Here is a 23,185-nt window from a genome sequence, read left to right on the forward strand (position 1 = left end):
CCAAAGGAATTAGCTTCTGAAGTTCCAGATGTTGTAGAAACTTTACATCATGCCAAAGACTTGGTGACATATGTTAAACAGTCTGATCTTGCTGCACAGTTGTCTAAAATTTTAAATCCAATGGGAGAAATGAGATACAGTACTGTGTATCTGACACTGAATTCAATTCAGGATATTTATCATGAGCTGCACAAGAAACTGGAACAGCGTGGGTAAAACTACAGGCTGGAAAACATCGCCCCCGATGTCCTGCAGTTTTTGGTTGATTTCCTCCGACCATTTTGTGAAGCTCAGAGGGAACTCGAGGGAGACCAATATCCTACATTGAACCTGGTAATTCCGTGGTTTGAGCAACTTAAACGACTCTTTATGCAACTTTCTTCAGATACTCCAATGCAAGCAGTTGTCAGGCAACGGCACAGAGAGTGGCTTCTGAAGAAAGTTGAAGTAAATGGCGTGCACAAGATAGCAACATTTCTCTGGCCTAAATTTAATCAGCTGCAAATGTTGTCCAACCATGATAGGGAGGAAGTTTGTTTTGAAGTGCGCAGACTTATCAACAACTTTGAAACAGAAGACCCTGTGAAGGAAACTAATTACTAATTTGATTGAGTTTTTTGAGGAAGTGATGAAGGAAGGGCAGTGGATGTTATCTATATGGACTTTAGTAAAGCCTTTGACAATGTCCCGCATGGCAGACTGGTACAAAAGGTGAAGTCACACGGGATCAGAGGTGAGCTGGCAAGATGGATACAGAACTGGCTCGGTCATAGAAGACAGAGGGTATCAGTGGATGGGTGTTTTTCTGAATGGAGGGATGTGACTAGTGGTGTTCCGCAGGGATCAGTGCTGGGACCTTTGCTGTTTGTAGTATATATAAATGATTTGGAGGAAAATGTAGCTGGTCTGATTAGTAAGTTTGCAGATGATACAAAAGTTGGTGGAATTGCGGATAATGATGAGGATTGTCAGAGGATACAGCAGGATATAGATCGGTTGGAGACTTGGGCGGAGAAATGGCAGATGGAGTTTAATCCGGACAAATGTGAGGTAATGCATTTTGGAAGGTCTAATGCAGGTGGGAGGTATACAGTAAATGGCAGAACCTTTAGGAGTATTGACAGGCAGAGAGATCTGGGCGTACAGGTCCACAGGTCACTGAAAGTGGCAACGCAGGTGGCTAAGGTAGTCAAGAAGGCATACGGCATGCTTGCCTTCATCGGTCGGGACATAGAATATAAAAATTGGCAAGTCCTGTTGCAGCTGTACAGAACCTTAGATAGGCCACACTTAGAATATTGTGTGCAATTCTGTCGCCACACTACCAGAAGGACGTGGAGGCTTTGCAGAGGGTACAGAGGAGGTTTACCAGGATGTTGCCTGGTCTGGAGGGCATTAGCTATGAGGAGAGGTTGGAAAAACTTGGATTGTTTTCACTGGAACGACGGAGGTGGAGGGGTGACATGATAGAGGTTTACAAAGTTATGAGCGGCATGGACAGAGTGGATAGTCAGAAGCTTTTTATCAGGGTGGAAGAGTCAGTTACTAGGGGACATAGGTTTAAGGTGCAAGGGGCAAAGTTTAGAGGGGATGTGCAAGGCAAGTTTTTTACACGGAGGGTGGTGAGTGCCTGGAACTTGCTGCAAGGGGAGGTGGTGGAAGCAAATACGATAGCAACGTTTAAGAGACATCTTGACAAATACATGAATAGTAAGGGAATAGAGGGATATGGGCACCGGAACTGCAGAAGGTGTTAGTTTAGGCAGGCATCAAGATCGGCGCAGGCTTGGAGGGCCGAATGGCCTGTTCCTGTGCTGTACTGTTCTTTGTTTTTTGTTCTTTGAAACAAAAGTGGTTGACGATGAACCTACAGCTGCCAAAAATGCACTGATCGAATTTGCTGAATGGGAGAATGTTCATGAAGAAATGGACACAAATGATGAAGTGCAGCAGTACACAGCACAGAGGCCTGCTGTGTTGGCGATGGCAAACGAGTGTGATCTGTTGGGCTGGTGGAAGGAACACACTGCTGCATACTCTAAATTGGCTCAGCTGGCTAGAAGTATACTTTGCATTCCGGTGAGCAGTAGCAGCAGTGAGAGGAACTTCAGCATAGCTGGAAGGACAATCGACCAGCGGAGGACTGCCCTTAAGCCTTCCACTGTTAACTCTATTCTTTATTTACATGACAACTTATAAGGCCTGTTGTTCTTTTCTTTTTTTTTGCTATGTCTGTAACTAAGACTACTAAATCAAATGTTCACCTAACTGCCTATTGGGTGTTTCGTTGGAGTAGACTATTTGTTTTCTTTTCAATCTACATTTTGACATGATTTGTTTCTGTTTTATCTGGATATTATCACAGTGCTGTTTGTGGGAGCTTGCTGTGGGCAATGGCTGCTGCGTTCCCTACTTTACAACAGTGACTACAATTCACAAAGCCCTTCATTGGGTGGAAAGTGGTTTGGGACGTCCTGAGGTTGTGAAAGGTGCTAGAGAAGTGCAAGTCTTTCTTTGTCGAGAGAAAATGGATAATCTCATGAGAAGACTGTTTGAAAATCATGAGCCAGTCAAGACGTTGTTTGAAAGTCTCAGAAGAGACAGGCTGATATTTCTGACAGAAAAGAGAAATACTGTGTGCATTTGAAAGTTATCTACAAAAACTTAGTTCGGCTTCTAGAGTTGGGATCTTTAATTTTATTTACTCAAGGAGTTAGAAGAAAGATGTTCAATAAATATATAACTGTATTTGATCGCTGTTAGGTTATTCGTTTTGCATTTTAATACTTCAAATCAGGGCTTTTGGACTGCTTTATCTCTTCTAAGACTGAACTGTAATCTTATAGAGGAACAAGACTGTCCAGTGTGTAAAAACAATTAACAAGCAGGGCTTGCTGATTGTTTACCTGGCAGTGCTACAAAAAATTACACAGATCTCAAAGGATAGATGGACACCCTAAAAGTTTTGGAGGATTGAGATTCATCCATGACATCAAATAATCTAGGGTAAGAATTTTTTTTTAAAGTGTTACCAATCTTTATGTAAAATTATATTAAATGTCAATGCGAGAAATTGTTCAACATACTTTGTCAACATTAACCTATCTGTTTTTCTTTTGCTTTGTAGGCTATTCGAGATGCTGGCCATTATGTATGCTAATCAACCAGAAGTCTTCAATCAAACAGTATTGCAGATTTGCAGTACTGTAGACTAATGATCAGACAGCACCAGAAATCTGCAGTACCGTACATTAACAATCAAACAGCACTAGGAAAGCCTGCTATCTGATCTGCTATTTTTCCAATCAATCAATCTTTCCTTTCAGTGAAATTTAGCTTCCAGTCCAATCTCTCTGTATTGAATTCACTGAGCTTAGCAGTAAGGCACAGTGGCACAGTGGTTAGCACCGCAGCCTCATAGCTCCAGGGACCCCGGGTTCGATTCCGGGTACTGCCTGTGTGGAGTTTGCAAGTTCTCCCTGTGTCTGCGTGGGTTTTCTCCAGGTGCTCCGGTTTCCTCCCACAAGCCAAAAGACTTGCAGGTTGATAGGTAAATTGGCCATTATAAATTGTCACTAGTATAGGTAGGTGGTAGGGAAATATAGGGACAGGTGGGGATGTTTGGTAGGAATATGGGATTAGTGTAGAATTAGTATAAATGGGTGGTTGATGTTCGGCACAGGCTCGGTGGGCCGAAGGGCCTGTTTCAGTGCTGTATCTCTAATCTAAGAAAATGATAATTGGCCTCTGTGTTGCTCATGTTCAAATCTTCATGGCCTTGCACACCCACCGCTCCATCTCCACCCCCCCACCCCGCCATTCCAAATCTCTACAGTCCTACAACCCTCCGAAAACTGTGTAGACTAAAAAAGGAAGGGGGTAAGGAAATCACTAGGTTTGTACCCCTGATCACTATCCAATGAACTCAGCCACAAAGTGCTCGTGTGTGAAAGTTGCGGCGGGATCAGGCTCAGATTCCCCACAACGCAATCTGCAGGAATAGCCTGCTGCCGGAACAGATGAACCGGAAGACAACAATTGGACAAGGTAGAGCACAATAGCCTGTTTGTTATTATTAACTTTATTACGATAGTTGGGTCGGGTCGGGTCGGGTGTGAAAAAAATTAAAGGACTCGGGCCCAGGTCTGGTTCGATGTGGTCACGTTGGGCCCGGGTGGGGTTTCAATTTTATACCCAAGCTGGCCTTTACCCCCAAGTCTCTCTCAACATCAACACTTACCAGTTTCACACCTTTTTAAAATATTCTGCTTTTCTATTTTTACGACCAAAGTGAATAACTTCACACTTCCCTACATTATGCTCCATTTGTCATCTTATTGCCCACTCTTTTAACCTGTCTATATCTTTTTGCAGCTTCTCTACATCCTCCCCGCAGCTTACCTTTTCACCGAGCTTTGTATCATCAGCAAACTTAGATACATTCTCTCTGTCTCTTCAACCAAGTCATTAATATAGAGTGTAAATAGCTGAGGCCCCAGCAATGATCCTTGCGGCATCCCACTATTCATTGCCTGTTAATTTGAAAATGCCCCATTTATGCCCACATTCTGCTTCCTGTATGCTAATATATTACCCCCAACATCATGAGCCCTTATCTTGCCTATTAATCTTTTATGTGGCACCTTATCGAATGCCTTTTGAAAATCCAGGTATACAACATCTACTGGTTCCCCTTTATCTACCCTACTGGTTACATCCTCAAAAAACTCTAATAAATTTGTCAAACAGGATCTCCCTTTTGTAAAACCATGCTGACTTGTTCTAATCATATGATGCTTTTCCAAGTGCAATGTTAAGACTTCTTTAATAATAGTTTCCAGCATCTTCCCAACAACTGATGTTAGGCTAACTGGCCTGTAGTTCCATGTTTTCTCCCTACATCCTTTCTTGAAAAGTGGTGTAACATTTGCCAACTTCCAATCTGACGGGACCATTCCTGAATCTAAAGAATTCTTGAAAATCATAGCCAGTGCATCCACTATCTCTGCAGCTATCTCTTTTAGAACCCTAGGGTGTAGACCATCTGGTCCCTGGGACTTGTCAGATTTTAGTCCCTCAAGTTTCTCCAATACTTTTTCTCAACTGATACTAATATCCTTAATTTCCTCACTCTTTTTAGCCCCTAAGTTACTGCCTATTTCTGGTATGGAACTTGTGCCTTCTACTGTGAAGACAGACACAAAATATTTGTTCAATGCCTCTGCCATTTCCTCATTCCCCATGATGATTTCTCCTGTCTCTGTCTCTGAGGGACCAATGTCTCCTTTAGCTACCCTCTTCCTTTTTATGAACTTATAAGAGCTCTTACAATCTGTCTTTATATTTCTGGCTAGTTTACTCTCATATTCTATTTTTTTCTTATTTATCAACTTTTTGGTGGCCCTTTGCTGGTTTCTAAAACACTCCCAATCCTCAGACTTGCTATAATATTTCCAACATTGTAAGCCTCTTCTTTTAGTCTAATACTCTCCTTAACTTCCTGAGAGAGCCACGGATGGGTCTATCAAGATGAGTTTTTGATTGGAATGTACTTTTGTTGAACCTTTTAAATTGTTTCTTGAAATGTTTCCCACTGTTCATTTACCGCCAATAATAACTATCAGCCACATTTAAAAGTAACTAGCTGAACAGATCATACAAATAAACTTTTGTTTGAAAGTAGTTTAACTTGCAGGGTAATTGCCAACAGCAACTGGTTGGGCTGAATGACCTGTTTTTTGCATTTTAACCTCTGACAGAACCCCAATCCAACTGTCTTTGGATGTTAAGATTCAGCCCAGTATTTTTGGGAGCTCTGAAAGGAGCTGGAATGAGTGAAAAAGATGCTGTGTTACAAACAAAAGCTCGATGGCTACTGATGTAGGAATGTGCCTGTTCATGGTGAGTCTGCATTAAAGGCCGGCTACCCAACCCGAACCCGACGGGACCTGACGACATGTGTCAGGTTTGGGTTGGGTTGGGTTGCACTTCAGGGTCCGGCATTCGGGCTAGGGTCGGACATGCTCTATCACAGGTAAGTGGCTCCAATGTTAATTTAATTTTTGGACTAGAAAGGTGTTTTGTAAAAGTTATTTTAAGCTTGTGCAGATCAGCAACAAAGTGAAAAACAGAAGGTAAGTTAACTGATGGTCGGGTTGGGTCGGGTCTGGCGCGGGAAGAAATGGAAGGACTCAGGCTGGGTCGGGCTGGGGTCGGATGTGGTTCTGTTGGGTTTTTTTATGCAGACCCGAACAGGCCTTTAGTCTGCATGGGGACATGTTTGGACTTGCTGAGCTGGTGGTCATTGTCTGCATGTGTTGCTGCTGCTCACTCCTGAAGGTAATGTTTTGTCATAATATTTATGTAACTTGTTCTGTGACACACTAGAATAAAGGAGAAACAATGTAAGTTCCAGAGTGAAAAATGATAGTATTGTGTACAATCTCCCAAGGTGGTGAGCAACAATATGGAGAAAGGTCTCCTCAAAGAAATGTAAAGGATGTACCTAGATCTGCTGCACACTTCCTGGTGATCAACTACTAATAGATTTTGTAAACGGTAAAGCTGAGGTCGCTCTGTGTGCGCTCTGAGATGGGGAATACTGGGGGAAGTGGATTAGGGTATAGGGGAGGGAGGCTAGTAATGCACAGGGAAATAAAAAGGAATCAAAAATCCTGCAACTAGGTGAAGAAATTTGGCACTCACTGTGACAGAAAAAGAGCTCAGTCTTGCCTCAAACAGCACAATTTCTGGATTATATCAATTTTAATTGGCTTTAAATATAGGAATGTTTGCTTAAAGCCTGAATCATAGTCTGAATAAGAGTGCAGATTCAATCTGCCTACTGAAAGTGAAGTGGTCTCAGGGCTTAGCCCAATACATAAGCCGCAACACAGTGTCAAGAGTTCTCTGATCAACTCGTGGGTCGCACTATACTTGTGGAGATATTGCGACAATAAAAACAGGAATGGTCATTGACACTGAACCTCAGTGAATATCCAATGTAAAGATTAAAATGCAAATTCTCTTTTTAATTGCAAAACAAATCTGGGGAAAAAATCTTGGAACATCTGTGATCTTCATTCACCAAACTGTGTTCCCATGCCATTAAACCAATAGATCCCTACTCACCCTTTCTGTCTGCAATTAAATCAACAGGCCCTACTCACCCTGTCTTCATGCTATTAAACTGAATGACCCCCTACTAATCCCTTATCCCTGTGCTATTAAAGCAATAGAACCCTACTTATCCTATCTGCATGTGTGTATGTATGTGAATAAGAGCAACGCTCATTAGAAAACTACAAGTAAAACCATCACAAACTATAGTATGAATGCAACAATTCAGCAGAGTTAAGAGGAACAGGACAGAGCTAAAACATTTCCCGTTTTCTGCACTGAACTGCTCATCTAGGGAACTGCATAGCTGCTCCAGAATGGATATCATAACGGGAAAAATTATTTAAAAACACAGGGATACTGTCTCAATTCTGTTACCAAGAGATGTGTTAACGCATGCATGTGCATTCAAACTGAATATATAAGACTTAGCGTTCAGGCTGATTCTTTTGTGCCACCTTCAGAAAAAATGTAACATTCATCCAATTTCAACTGATGAATCAAACTTCATTTTAGTGCAGTACAATCCAGGGTGTTAAGGAAAGAATGTGGTATATTTATTGTGTATACAAATCATATGTATCTCCAAGCTCATTAATGTTCTCCTATATGTAAGCCATGGTCTCAGGTACAAGGTGGTACATCCTTGGCTCCCAATTCTTATCATCAATGCCATATTTTATAGTTCTTATATTTAATAATTTAAACTCCGATGTTTACATTGTATACAACTGTAAATATAGTGTATCAATGTGGCTCTTCCCATAGTTCAGTCAATTTATCCAGTGAAAGCTGAGTCAGACAGAACAACCTGGCCCCAGGTTTGACCCCTCGCCTGTGCTAAGTTAACTGTTCTCAGCTGAGCTATGATTGGACTCAAGTGTTCCTGGGCAGGCAAAAGATTTCCTAACCTGGTCACCATCCAGTGAACTCTCCTAGGAGTGAACTTATATCACTGTTGGGTGAAGACGAGGTCAGATTCAGTTGGGGCATCCCCTAAGGTTGAATAGCCAGCTGACACTCACTAGCTAAAGTCACATACGAAGCAAGGTCACATGGGTGAGGTACTGGAGTGCAACTGACATTGAAGCCATATCCCAGCTAGGAGCCAATTCCTTTGATTGGCGGATGTGGGGGTGGGAAGGTGGAGGGTGATGGTGGGGGGCAGTGGTGCAGGAGATTGACAAAAATAAAGTTAGTGTCAATCACCTGTTTGGTTTTGGATTAGCTTTTTAATGAACGGTCCAGAAACTTCTAAAACTTAATTTTATTTTGTTGCACTCATGTTTATGTTTGATGGTGTACAGCTTATCTTTCCTCAGTCCTTCTGGATGTTCTGGCAGTGTTCAATACAGTTTATCATGTCATGCTCATCCAACGTCTCTCCTCCATCATCCAACTCTGTGGGAATGCCCTTGCGTGATTCTATTCCTACCTACCCAAATATAGCCAGTCAATCTCCAGAAATGGTTTCTCTTCCCTCTGCACTACCATCCCTGGAATAACCCCAGGACCTATCCTTGTGCCCTTCAACTTCTCAGGAGTTACCATTGCTAATATTCAGGAAGGGTGATGCACGAGGTTCCACCATCAAGTGGATAAGAGGAGCCCGATAGCCTTTTGTGTTTGTGTTTTGAGTTCTGATAACCGATGTTACCAACATCTTCCATTTATATAGTACCTTTAACGTAAAGAAAATGTCCCAAGGCGCTTCATAAACAGGTGTAAGGAAACAGGCATCAAGCCAATAAACGAGCTCATAAGCTTTGTTGAAGGGATGGGTCTTGAGATGGTTTTCAAAAGGAGAAGAAGAGGTGAAGAAGCTTAGGTATGGAGTTCCAGAGAGTTGAATGGTGGGGTGAAGGGTGAGGTGGGGGGACCAAAAGAGGTTGGAATCAGAGATAGAATGTTTAGGGTTGCATAGGCTGGAGGAGTTTTCAGAGACAAGCCCTGGAGTGAAATAAAGACAGAGATTTTAAACCTAATGCATTGACTGAGAGGGAGTCAATGGCAGTCAATGATGACAGGGGTGACTGATATCACTTGACAATATCACAAGCACAGGGGCAGCTTTCACATGTATGCCAATGACACTCTGCTCTGCATCGCCATCACTTTCCTTGATCCCTCGACTGTCATATGCACTTCCACTGCTAGTCTGATGCCTGCTGGTCTGGGATGAGCGATAAATTCCTCTAACTCAATTATCAGGAAGACCAAAGCCATCATCTTTGGCCCCTGCCACAAACTCCACTGTCTTGCCACTGATTCCATCCTCCTCCCTGTGACTCAGGCGGAACCAGACTATTCCCAGCCTTGGTATTCTGTTTATTCCTCAACTTAGCTTTAAACCTCATATCCAAGCAATCACCAAGATTGCTATTTTCACCTCTCTAACACTGCCACCTCTGCCTCTTTCTCACTTTTTTCATCACTGAAATCCTTTGTCATTTCCAGAGGCACAGTGGTGCAGTGGTTAGCACCGCAGCCTCACAGCTCCAACGACCCAGGTTCAGTTCTGGGTACTGCCTGTGCGGAGTTTGCAAGTTCTCCCTGTGTCTGCGTGGGTTTCCTCCCACAACCAAAGACTTGCAGGTTGATAGGTAAATTGCCCCTAGCGTAGGTAGGTGGTAGGAGAATGGTGGGGATGTGGTAGAGAATATGGGGTTAATGTAGGATTAGTACAAATGGGTGGCTGTTGGTCAGCACAGACTCGGTGGGCCAAAGGGCCTGTTTCAATGCTGTATCTCTAAATAAAAAATAAAATTACTATTGTAAAGCTCTCAAGTAAAAAGGGAAAGACTGTGTTTGTTGACAATGCTACCACTAGGTGGTGCTGCAGTGGCACATGCACAAATGCAGCATGTCACAGTCTGGGACTTCAGGCAGCTGCAGGACTAAGGATGGCACTGCTCAAATAATCACACAAAGGCAACCTGACCTAAACACATGGCAGGAGGGGGAAAGTGAGTGAGCAGGTCAGGGATGGGGGGAGCGGAGTGGCTGGACAGAGCAGTGAGGGGGGGCAGCTGAAAGAGTGGAGAGAGCAGTGAGGGGGGGAGCGGAGCTTGACGCATGGGTGAATACCTTAGCGTTGCATTGCTGTATGTGCAGAGGCTGACCAGGCACGTTGCCCAAAGATGCATATGTCACGCGATGACATCATCAGCACATGCACTAACCAGTCCTGGCAAGTCGAAACACAGTGCATGTGCAGAGAGCAGGAGCCTGTCTGCGCGTGTGCACACCTTGGCGCAGCCTGATGATGTCAGTGGCCAGCTGCGTTGTCATAAATCACTTTGAAAGGGAAAATATACAAAGGCTGGAAATCTGATGCTCTTGTTGAAGCCCTTGCATCTTCTAACTTCAAACAGTTTCAACTGTCTAAACTTCTTCTGCACTATGACCTATTTATTTGTCATCCCTGTCATCATTGACTCCCATTGACTCCCTCTCAGTCAATGCATTAGGTTTAAAATCCCTGTCTTTATTTCATGGTATGACTCTGCAAACTCCTCCAGCATATGCAACGCCTAAACATTCTTTCTCTGACTCCAACTTTTTTTGGTCCCACCACCTCACCCTTCACCCCACCATTCAACTCTCTGGAACTCCACACCTAAGTTTCTTTACCTCTTCTTCTCCTTTGAAACCCATCTCAAGACCCATTCCTTCAACAAAGCTTATGAGCTCCTTTACTGGCTCGATGCCTGTTTCCTTACATCTGTTGGTAAAGCGCCTTGGGACATTTCCTTTACATTAAAGACGCTATATAATTGGAAGATGTTGTTGGAAACATTGGTTATCAGAACTGATACAAACACAAAAGACAATCAGGCTCCTCTTATCCATTTGATGGTGGAACCTCATTCATCACCCTTCCTAGATGTTAGCAATGGTAACTCCTGGAGAAGCAAAAAAAAGGAAGAAACCCCATGACCAATTTCAGGAAGGAGTCTGGGAAATTTTACCCGATTCCCTAAGGCAATCAAGCATGGTCCAGGATGCTATGGTTACCCATCTTGCTCCACTAAACATATTGTCTCATCACCCTTTTAAAATTTATGATGTCCTCAATTTTCACTGCCTCTCCGGGTAGAAATTGTTTCCCACCATACTTTTTATGGAGAAGTTATACCTTAACTGTGTGTTCACCCTCTCTCATCTAACTTTGAATCCACGTCTATTTGCTCTAGAGCTTGTTCTAAATTATTCTCGGGATGTGGGTATCGCTGGCAAGGCTGACATTTATTGTCCATCCCTAGTTGCCCCTGAGAAGGTGGTGGTGGGCCTTCTTCAATGTGGCTTGATACAATTAACCAGCTTGCTGGGCCATTTATGAGGGCTGTTGGTGTGGGACTGGAGTCATGTATAAGTCAGACCATGTAAGGAAGGCAGGTTTCTTCCCAAGAGGACATTAGTGAACTCGTTCAGTTTTTAACAGCAATCCAACAGTGTATGGTCACTTTTATTGATATGAGCTTTTTATTTCTAGATTTTTTAACTGAATTCAAATTCTCAAAGTGCTCTGTGATGTATGCACTCACGTTCTCTGGAATATTAGTGCAGACCTCCACTATTTCTTTGTCCAAGAGATTACATTAATATTGAACATCATTTTCGGTTCCAGTTTATTTGTCCTCCTGAATCTCAAATACCTCAATAAGCTCACCTCTAAGCCACCTTTTTTTCCTCCAATGTAAACATCCTCAGTCTTTCCTCATAACAGAAGGCATTCAATCTCATTTATCAATTCTTCTTTCTCCTGCCATTCTTTATCATCCGACTAAAGCCAGGATCTTCCTCCAAGGCATGGTGCCCAGAACTGTACTTGTGTACAAGTACCAGCGTCACATTTTGTTAGGGTATTTGCAAATGACAATGTTATTGATGCCAACATGGATACAGGTGCCAGTGTTTGAGATGCATGTTCCACAATGCAGGGTGTTAGTAATGACAAAATGCTGGCTCCCAAATGCCAATTTATAAATAGCAGAAGTGGCATTTTATATTCCAGTACATAAACAAAGACATTCAGAATGACAGACAAGTGTAATAAAAAAAGAAAACATAAGAACATAAGAAATAGGAGTATGATTAGGCCATTTGGCCCCTCGAGTCTGCTCTGTCATTCAATAAGAACATGGCTGATCTGATTGTGGCCTTAACTCCACTTTCCTGCCTGCCTCCGATAACCCTCGACTCCTGCTGCAGATTCTGTCTAACTCAGCCATGAATATATTCAATAACCCAGCCTCCACTGCTCTCTGGGAAAGAGAATTCCAAACATTAACGACCCTCTGAGAGAAGAAATTCCTCCTCATCTCTGTCTTAAAAGGAAAACCCCTTATTTTGAAACTGTGCCCCTCAATTTTAGATTCCCCTACGAAGGGAAATTCCTCTCAGCATCTATGCTGTCAGGACCCCTAAGAATCTTACATGTTTCAATAAGATCACTTCTCATTCTTCTGGAATTGGCCTTTATAGCCACTCCAGGCGCTGCTTCACAAACCACTGACCACCTCCAGGCGCTTACCCATTGTCTCTCAAGACAAGGAGGCCAAAGAAGAAGAAGAAGATTCTTCTAAACTCCACTGAGTATTGGCCCAACCTGCTTAACCTTTCCTCATAAAAGAACCCCTTCATCCCAGGAATCAACCAGCGCACCTTCTCTGAACTGCTTCCAATGCAGGCATAGCCCTCCTTACGTAAAGAGACCAAAACTGTATGCATTACTCTAGGTGCGGTCTCACCAATGCCCTGTACAGTTGCAGCAAGACTTCCCTACTTTTATACTCCATCTCCCTTGCAATAAATACAAACATCCCATTTGCCTTCCCAATTACTGATGTACCTGCATGCTAATTTTTTGTGATTCATGTACAAGGACACCCTAATCCCTCTATATCACAGCATTCTGCAGTCTCTCTTCATGCAAATAATATTCTTCTTTTCTATTCTTCCTGCCAAAGTGGATAACCTCATATTTTCGCACATTATACTCCATTTTGTCTCACTCACAATCTATCTATATCTTTTTGCAGACAATTTGTGTCCTCACAACTTGCTTTCCTACTTATCTTTGCATTATCTGCAAATTTGGTATGATACACTTGGTCCCTTCATCCAAGTCAGTAATATGGATAGTAAATAGTTGAGCCCCAGCACTAATCCCTGTGGCTCCACTAGTTATAGTTTGCCAATCTGAAAATGCCTCATTTATCCATCTGTTAGTTAGCCAATCCTCTATCTATGCTCTTATCTTGTGTAGTAACCCTTTATGTGGCTCCTTATGCCTTTTGGAAATCCAAATACAATACATCTACATGGTCCCCTTAATCCATCTTTGTTTTATCTGCTTGTGGAATGAGGACAGCGTGGAACAGGCTGATATGCTCGAACAGGTTGAGGTTAAGAGGGAGGATGTGGTGGAAATTTTGAATGATATGAGGACAGATAAGTCCCCGGGGCCAGACGGGATATACCCAAGGATATTACGGGAAGCGAGAGAAGAGATTGCTGCGCCTTTGGCGATGATCTTTGCGTCTTCACTGTCCACTGGAGTAGTACCGGATGATTGGAGGGTGGCAAATGTTGTTCCCTTGTTCAAGAAAGGGAATAGGGATAACCCTGGGAATTATAGACCAGTCAGTCTTACGTCGGTAGTGGGCAAATTATTGGAGAGGATTCTGAGAGACAGGATTTATGATTATTTGGAAAAGCATGGTTTGATTAGAGACAGTCAGCATGGCTTTGTGAGGGGCAGGTCATGCCTCACAAGCCTTATTGAATTCTTTGAAGATGTGACAAAACACATTGACGAAGGAAGAGCAGTGGATGTGGTGTATATGGATTTTAGCAAGGCGTTTCATAAGGTTCCCCATGGTAGGCTCATTCAGAAAGTAAGGAGGCATGGGATTCAGGGAAAGTTGGCTGTCTGGATACAAAATTGGCTGGCCCATAGAAGTCACAGGGTGGTAGTAGATGGAAAGTATTCAGCATGGAGCTCGATAACCAGTTGTGTTCCACAAGGATCTGTTCTGGGACCTCTGCTCTTTGTGATTTTTATAAATGACTTGGATGAGGAAGTGGAAGGCTGGGTTAGCAAGTTTGCCGATGACACGAAGGTTGCTGGAGTTGTGGATAGTGTGGAAGGCTGTTGTAGGTTGCAACGGGACATTGACAGGATGCAGAGCTGGGCTGAGAAGTGGCAGATGGAGTTCAACCTGGAAAAGTGTGAAGTGATTCATTTTGGAAGGTCGAATTTGAATGCGGAATACAGGCTTAAAGACAGGATTCTTGGTAGTGTGGAGGAACAGAGGGATCTTGGGGTCCATGTCCATAGATCGCTCAAAGTTGCCACCCAAGTTGATAGGGTTATTAAGAAGGCGTATGGTGTGTTGGCTTTCATTAACAGGGGGATTGAGGCCCTGGTTCGACCACACTTGGAATATTGTGTTCAGTTCTGGTCGCCTCATTATAGGAAGGATGTGGAAGCTTTAGAGAGGGTGCAGAGGAGATTTACCAGGATGCTGCCTGGACTGGAGGGCATGTCTTACGAAGAAAGATTGACGGAGCTAGGGCTTTTCTCATTGGAGCGAAGAAGGATGAGAGGTGACTTGATAGAGGGGTACAAGATGATGAGAGGCATAGATAGAGTGGATAGTCAGAGACTTTTTCCCAGGGTGGAAAGGGCTATCACCAGGGGGCATAATTTTAAGGTGATTGGAGGAAGGTTTCGGGGAGATGTCAGAGGTAGGCTCTTTACACAGAGAGTGGTGGGTGCGTGGAATGCGCTGCCAGTGGTGGTAGTAGAAGCAGATACGTTAGGGGCATTTAAGCGACTCTTGGATAGGTACATGGATGATAGTAGAATGAAGGGTAGGTAGTTAGTTTGATCTTAGAGTAGGTTAAAGGTTCGGCACAACATCGTGGGCCGAAGGGCCTGTACTGTGCTGTTCTATGTTCTAAGACCGTAGGATGCAGGCCATCAGGTCCAGGGGACTTGCCAGACTTTAGTCCCATTAGTTTTCCGAGTACTTTTTCTCTAGTGACAGTGATTGTTTTATGTTCACCCCTCCCTTTCACTTCTTAATTTTTTGCTATTCTTGGGATGCTTTTTGTGTCTTCTACTGTGAAGACAGATACCAAATACTTGTTCAAAATCTCTGCCATTTCCCATTATTAATTCCCTAGTCCCATCCTTTAAGGGACCAACACTTACTTTAGCTACTCTCTTCCTCTTAACGTATTTATACAAGCTTTTACTATCTGTTTTTTATTTCTTGCTAGTTTACTCCCATATTCTGATTTCTCCCTCTATTTTTTTTAAGTCATCCACTGCTGGTTTCTAAAACTTTCCCAATCTTCTGTCCTACCACTAATCTTTGCAACATTGTACGCTTTTACTTTCAATTTGATACCATCCTTAACTTCCTTAGTTAGCCACGGATGGTACATCCGTCTCAGAGTCTTCCTTTCTCTTTATTGAGAGTTCTGAAATATCTCCTTAAATGTCTGCCACCGCTCTCTACTGTCTTACCTTTTAAAACTTATTTCCCAGTCCACTTTAGCCAACTCTGTCTTCATATCCTTGTAACTGCCTTTATTTAAGTTTCAGACACTAGTTTCAGACCCAAACTTCTCACCCTCAAACTGAAGGTGAAATTCTATCATGTTATGATTACTCTTTACAATGAGGATCCTTTACTCATTACATATTACCAGGTCTAAAATAGTCTGTTCCCGGATTGGTTCCAGAACATATTGTTCTAAAAAACTGTCCCTAATACACTCGAACTCATCCTGCAGGCTACCTTTGCCAATTTGATCAGTCCAATCTAGATGAAGATTAAAATCGCTCACAATTATTGCAGTACCTTTACTACAAGCCCCCATTATTTCCTGATTTATATTCTGTTCTACAGCGTAGCTACTGTTAGGGCACCTAAAAGCTACTCCCACCAGTGGTTTCTTTCCTTTGCGATTCTACATCTTGATCTACAAACTGATTCTACATCTTGATCTTCTGAGCCAAGATCATTTCTCACTGCTTGACTGATCTCATCTTTTACTAACAGAGCTACCCCCACTTCTTTTTCCTTTCTTCCCATCCTTCTGAAATGTTAAATAACCTTGAATATTTAGTCCCCAGCCTTGATCACCTTGCAACCAAGTCTCTGTAATGGCTATCATATCATACCCATTTCTTTCTATTTTTCTATCAATTCATCCATCTCGTTATGAATGCTGTGTGCATTCAGATAAAGAGCCTTTAATTTTTTTCTTTTTACCATTTTTCCCTACTCTGACCTTATTTGCTGGTGCACTATTATAGAAACATAGAAAATAGGAGCAGGAGTAGGCCATTCAGCCCTGCTCCGCCATTCAAAAAAGATTATGGCTGATCATCCAATTCAGTACCCTGTTCCCGCTTTCTCCCCATATCCCTTGATCCCTTTGGCATTAAGAAATATATCTATGTCCTTCTTGAATATATTTAATGACTTGGCCTCCAATGCCTTCTGCAGTAGAGAATTCCACAGATTCACCACCCTCTGAGTGAAGCAATTTCTCCTCATCTCCGTTCTAAATGGCATTCCCCGTATTCTGAGACTGTGAATCCTGGTTCTGAACTCCTCAGCCATCGGGAATCTCCTCCCTGCAGCTAACCTGTCTAGTCCTGTTAGAATTTTATAGGTTTCTATGAGATCCCCTCTGATTCTTCTAAACTCTAGTGAATACAGGCCTAGTCAACCCAATCTCTCCTCATATGTTAATCTTGCCATCCCAGAAATCAGCCCAGTAAATCTTCTTTGCACTCCCTCCATGGCAAGAACATCCTTCCTCAGACAAGACGACCAAAATTGCACACAATACTCCAGATGTGGTCTCACCAAGGCCCTGTATAACTGCAGTAAGACATCCTTGCTCCTGTACTCAAATCCTCTTGCAATGAAGGCCAACATACCATTTGCCTTCCTGACTGCTTGCTGCATCTGAATGCTTGCTTTCAGCAACTGGTGTACAAGGACACCCAGGCCTCGTTGCACCTCCCCCTTTCCCAATCTAGCACCATTCAGATAATAATCTGCCTTTCTGTTTTTACAACCAAAGTGGATAACCTCATTTTTATCTACATTACACTGCATCTGCCATGCATTTACCCTCTCAATCAACTTGTCCAAATCATATTGCAGCCTCCTCACAGTTCATATTCCCCCAGCTTTGTGTTGTCTGCAAACTTGGAAATGTTACATTTAGTTTCCTCACCCAAGTCACTAATATATATTGTGAATAGCTGGGGCCCAAGCATTGATCCCTGTGGTATCCCACTCGTCACTGCCTGCCACCCGGAAAAAGACCCGTTTATTCCTACTCTCTATTTCTTGTCTGTCAACCAATTCTCAATCCATGCCAAATGCCAAAATCCAAATACACCACATCCACTGGCTCTCCCTTATCTATTCTACTAGTTACATCCTCAAAAAACTCCAGTAGATTTGTTAAGCATGATTTCCCTTTTGTAAACCCATGCTGACTTTGTCCAATCCCCGTTAATGCTTTTCAGGTGTTCTGCTATCACATCCTTTATAATAGACTCTAGCATTTTCCCCACTACTGATGTAAGGCTAACTGGTGTGTAATTCCCTGTTTTTTCTCACCCTCTTTTTTAAATAGTGGGGTTACATTTGCCACCCTCCGATCTGCAGGAACTGCTTTAGAGTCTATAGAATTTTGGAAGATGACCACCAATGCATCCATTATTTCCAGGGCCACTTCCTTTAGTACTCTGGGATGTAGATTATCAGGCCCTGGGGATTTGTCAGCTTTTAACCCCATTAATTTCCCTAGCACTATTTTTTTTTTTACTAATACTGATTTCCTTCAGTTCCTCCCTCTCATTAGACCCTTGGTCCCCTAACATTTCTGGGAGGTTATTTGTGTCCTCGTTTGTGAAGAGAGAACCACAGCCTGTGTTTAATTTTTCTGCCATTTCTTTGTTCCCCATTATAATTTTCCCCATGTCTGACAGTAAGGGACCTACATTTGTCTTCACTAATCTTTTCCTCTTCACATTTATAAAAGCTTTTACAGTCAGTTTTTATGTTCGCCGCAAGTTTCCTCTCATACTCTATTTTCTCCCACTTAATCAACCTCTTTGTCCTCTTTTGCTGAACTCTAAACTGCTCCCAATCCTCAGACTTGCTGCTTTTTCTGGTAATTTTATATGCCTCCTCTTTAGATCTAACACTATCCCTAATTTCTTTTGTAAGATATGGTTGAGCCACCTTTCCGGTTTTATTTTTGCACCAGACAGGAATGAATAATTGTTGTAATTCATGTACACGTTCTTTAAATATTATCCATTGCCTATCCACGGTCAACCCTTTTAGTAAAGTTCCCCAATCTACCATAGCCAGCTCGCGCCTCATACCTTCGCAGTTTCCTTTATTTAGATTCAGGACCCTAGTTTTGGATTCAACTACTTCACTCTCCAGTTTAATGAAGAATTCTATCATGTTATGGTTGCTCCTCCCCAAGGGACCCCACACAAGATTGTTAATTAATCCTTTGTCATTGCACAATACCCAGTCGGATAGCCTGTTCTCTAGCTCGCTCCTCAACGTATTGGTTTAAAAAACCGTCACGTACACAGTCCAGGAAATCCTCCTCCACAGTATTATTGCTAATTTGGTTTGACCAATCAATATGTAAATTAACGGCACCCATGATTACAGTTGTACCCTTATTGCACGTGTCTTTAATTTCCTGTTTAATGCAATTCCTTACATCTCCACTACTGTTTGGGGGCCTATAGACAACTCCCACCAATGTTTTCTGCCCCTTGGTGTTTCTTAGCTCCACCCACACAGATTTCCACATCATGATTTTCCGAGCCAATATCCTTCCTCACGATTACACTGATTTCATCCTTTACTAACTACCTCACCTCCTTTCTCTTTTTGCCTGTCCTTCCTAAATATTGAATACCCCGGATGTTCAGTTCCCATCCTTGGTCACCCTGCAGCCCTGTCTCTGTAATCGCAACTATATCGTAACCGTTTACATCTATTTGCGCTGTTAATTCATCTACCTTATTGCGAATGCTCCGTGCATTAAGACACAATGCCTTTAGACTTGTCTTTTTAACATCGTTAGTCATCCTAGCTTTATTTTGCACTATGGACCCATTTGTTTCTCGCTCTTGTTTTCTCTGCCTTCCACTTTTACTTCTTACCTTTCTGTCTTTCATTTCTATCCTTGTTTCTCCCTCCTCTGTCTCCCTGCTCATATTCCCATCCCCCTGCCATTCTAGTTTAAACCCTCCCCGACAGCACGAGCAAACACCCTCCCAAGGAAATTGGTCCCGGTCCTGCCCAGATGCAACCAGTCCAGCTTGTACTGGTCCCATCTTCCCCAGAACCGGTCCCAATGTCCCAGGAATCTGAATCCCTCCTCCCTACACCATTTCTCCAGCCACGTATTCATCTGATATATCTGGCTATTTCTGCTCTCGCTAGCACCTGGCACTGGTAGTAATCCTGAGATTACTACCTTTGAGGTCCTATTTTTAATTTATGTCCTAACTCCCTATATTCAGCTTGTAGGACCTCATCCCTTTTTGCACCTATGTCGTTGGTACCAATGTGTATCACGACAACTGGTTGCTCGCCCTCCCCCCCTCAGAATGCCCTGCAGCCGCTCAGAGACATCTATCACCCTAGCACCAGGGAGGCAACAAACCATCCTGAAGTCTCTTTTGTGGCCGCAGAAACACCTTTAGATTACTTAGTTACTCCCATTAATTAAAAAATACTAATTACGCTAGGGGCCTTGTTCTACTCCAAACACTACCCACTACAATCTGAAGTCCTTACCTTTACTGTTGAAGCTCATGGACTACAGTAGTATAAATATGTTTACATACTCTGTCCCTTCCTGTCACACTCTGGTTAGCATTACCCGTACTGTTACCTTGCTTTGGTCTTTCTCATTAACTTTCTAAATTTCCTCTCACCTGAAGCCTCCCCCACACTATTTAGTTTAAAGCCATCTCTACAGCCCTAGTTATATGATAAGAACCTCTTTCTTAGTCCTCTCTATGTCATTGGTACCCACATGGACCACAACAACTGGATCCTTCCCCTCCCACTCCAAGTTCTTCTCCAGCCCCAAGGTGACGTCCTTAACCCTGGCACCGGGCAGGCAACACAGTCTTTGTAACTCACACTCTCGGCTGCAGAGAACAGAACATTTAAGAGATCAGTGGAAAAGTTAGACAAAAGAAGCTCCCACACATCTCAATATGTGAGACTCCAGTTGCTGTACTTTCCAGCTTGAGGATTTTTCCCTGTACATGCCTCCATGGGCCATGCACATTGAGAGAACAAGTCAGCTGTCCCCACATGCTCCATCATTGTTCTCTTTCAAGCACAAGCTATACGATGGGTGATCTGATGGTGAATTAGCAATTTTCTTTCCCTTCCCAGGAAAATGCTGACAAGAAGTTAGGTTCCAATCTGCAATACCAGATCTTGACCAGAGCAAATTACTGTTCAGTTATTTTAAACCTCCTCTGGTGTCATATCAGGACCTCCAGCTCCAGCAGCAACCATAGCAGTACTATCACAATATTGTTGTCCTATTGTTTGTCTTCATTTACTTACCATTATAGTCGATCAGAAGTGGCTATTATTGATGCTCTACATGAATTATTTTGCCTTCAGGAAAGGAGGGGAGGTTAATAGTCACATCCAGTTTATTAAGATCCTAAATTTCCCAGACACCCAACCCGCTAGTACCTAATCTAAGTGGCTGTTTTATGTGCAGGATAGAACAGCGAGTGCTGGCTGCCACTTCAGCATCAGAGCCAAGCCTGATCCTGCCCTTTCCTGATGGCTGCACACATATTCAGTTGAAGGGAGTTATTTGAAATACAGTCTGTCCATCTTTGGAAATGACCCAAACATCTGCAGGATTCTGACTGTCTCTGAACCGTATCAATGAATTCTACCATAAGAGGTGCAGGTCACAGAAAGTGACACTCAGTAAAATGTGCACACAATGCACCATAAGGGGAGTTCCCAATGGTAAGCGAAGGAACGGGGGATGAGGGGGAAGAGGTATCTCAGAATTATTTGTAGCACGATGCAGAATGAGGCCATTCATTCCATTGTGCCTATGCCAGCTCTTAGAAAGAGTGATCCAATTACTCCTAATCCCTTGCTCTTTCCCCTTAGCCCCAATAATGTACTTACCAATGGCTCAGTAGGAGTTTAAATGAAATGTAATCTATCAAAGATCAATTTCCAGCTTCACTAAAGGTTTTGTGGGTGAAGGTGCTGCATGCTTCAGCATTAAATCAGACAGACCTGATGATCCTAGATTCACTGTCCAGTCTGTGCTTAGTTAGCTCTCAGCTAAAAGTGCTACATTTGCCGGAGCACTGGTGAGGGAGGAAAGAAAATGATGCTTCCATTTCTGTTTGCTATCCAGGTGACTTGTGCTGGAAAGTGTAAGCATTTGGATATCCAGTAAGGACACGATCAATCTTTTAGCCAGAGCTCTGATGAAGAATGGAATCTTGGATGAGTTACTGGGGATTGTGGAGCTACACCCGAGTGAGAGTCAGGAACTTGAGCAGAGGAAGGGAGAAAATTGAAACAAAAAAGTAAAATGCTGCAGATGGTGGAAATCTGAAATAAAAACAGAAAATGCTGGTAAACGCTCAGCAGGTCAGGCAGCATCTGTGGAGCGAGAAGTGGGCTTAATGCTTCCAGCTTCAGGTCACTGACCTTTCAGCTGAAATATTAACTCTGTTTCTCTCTCCACAGAATACTGGAAAAAAATGGTTTCTATACAAGCTGAATGTCCTCACCTAACCATTGCCTGGGAGGCAGGGGAAGGTGGGGAAGGGGGAGGGAAGGAGGAGGGAAGAGGGCTTGGGTGGTCATTGTGGAAGTAAAAACTTGTTAGTGTATTTGTTGAAAATCTGATTGGCGATTTATTTTAATCTGTAAAAAATAAACATTTTAAAGATCTTGAATAATTAGTTTAGGGAACATTAGTGGTGACCAATTTTCTTTTGCACACAGTGCCCTCTGTTGGATTACCAGATACATGAAATTGGCAGCATAAGAGGGGACAACACTGACAACCTTTTCACCTGATGAACTATGCTGTGGGCTAGATTGAATCATTTAATGTTATAGCACAGAAGGAGGCCCAGCAAGTCTGTGCTGGGGTTAGTCTCCAACAGCTAGTCAAATTTTATTTTCCATAACCTTTCATATTCCCATTTTCAGGCCAATTACCTAATTTGCTTTTAGAAATGTTTACAGACACTGCACCAGCAATGATTTGTGGAAGAGAATTCCACATTTTTATCAACTCTTTTTCTAGTATCTTTAATCACTTCTATGATTATCTTAAATTTGTGCTGCTATTGTTACCATTTCACTAAGTTCTGGAATCAATGGATTACTATTAACCCTTAATAATCATGAACATCTCTATCAGGCCACTCCTCAGCTCAAGTCTCTTTTCATAACTATAACCCCTCATCCTGAGAACAGCTTAGTGAATCTATGCTATCTTTTCCAGTGCTTCCTGAACTTGGATGCAGAAAACATTTTATTTGTTCTCAGAATATGGGTGATGCTGGCAAAGCACTAATTACTGTCCATCCCTAGCTGTCCTGAGAGGGAGATAGTGGTGCTGGGTCTTTACCACTTGAACCACTGCAGTCCTTGTGGTTGCTCTAACAATGGTGTTGAGAGAATGCCAAGATCTTCAACCAGTGACAATGAAGAAACACAACATACGTCCAAGTCAGGCTGGGGCATTACTTGAATGGGAAGTGTGAGGTGATGGTGTTCCCATGGTGATGCTTCTTTTGTCCTTCTAGGTGAGAGGGTGAAGGCTGGGAGCTGGTTGTAATAGGCTTGGTGAGTTGTTGCAATGCATCCTGTAAATGATACCAGGCAGAACTCACATGTACTATGAACAATACTTATTCCTTAACCTAGCAAAGGCATGATGAGTTGAATGCGTCTCCTCCTGC

The 23,185-nt window shown here is 42.8% G+C and overlaps 1 protein-coding gene across 2 annotated transcripts in view; it reads right to left on the bottom strand.

The window, feature by feature from the left end:
• wdr31 (WD repeat domain 31) overlaps nt 1-23,185 on the bottom strand; it is a 76,846-nt gene that overhangs the window by 13,533 nt on the left and 40,128 nt on the right. The gene's annotated exons all lie outside the window — the stretch shown is intronic.

Source organism: Heterodontus francisci, chromosome 32, assembly GCF_036365525.1.
Source record: "Heterodontus francisci isolate sHetFra1 chromosome 32, sHetFra1.hap1, whole genome shotgun sequence".
Classification (NCBI taxonomy): Eukaryota; Metazoa; Chordata; class Chondrichthyes; order Heterodontiformes; family Heterodontidae; genus Heterodontus; species Heterodontus francisci.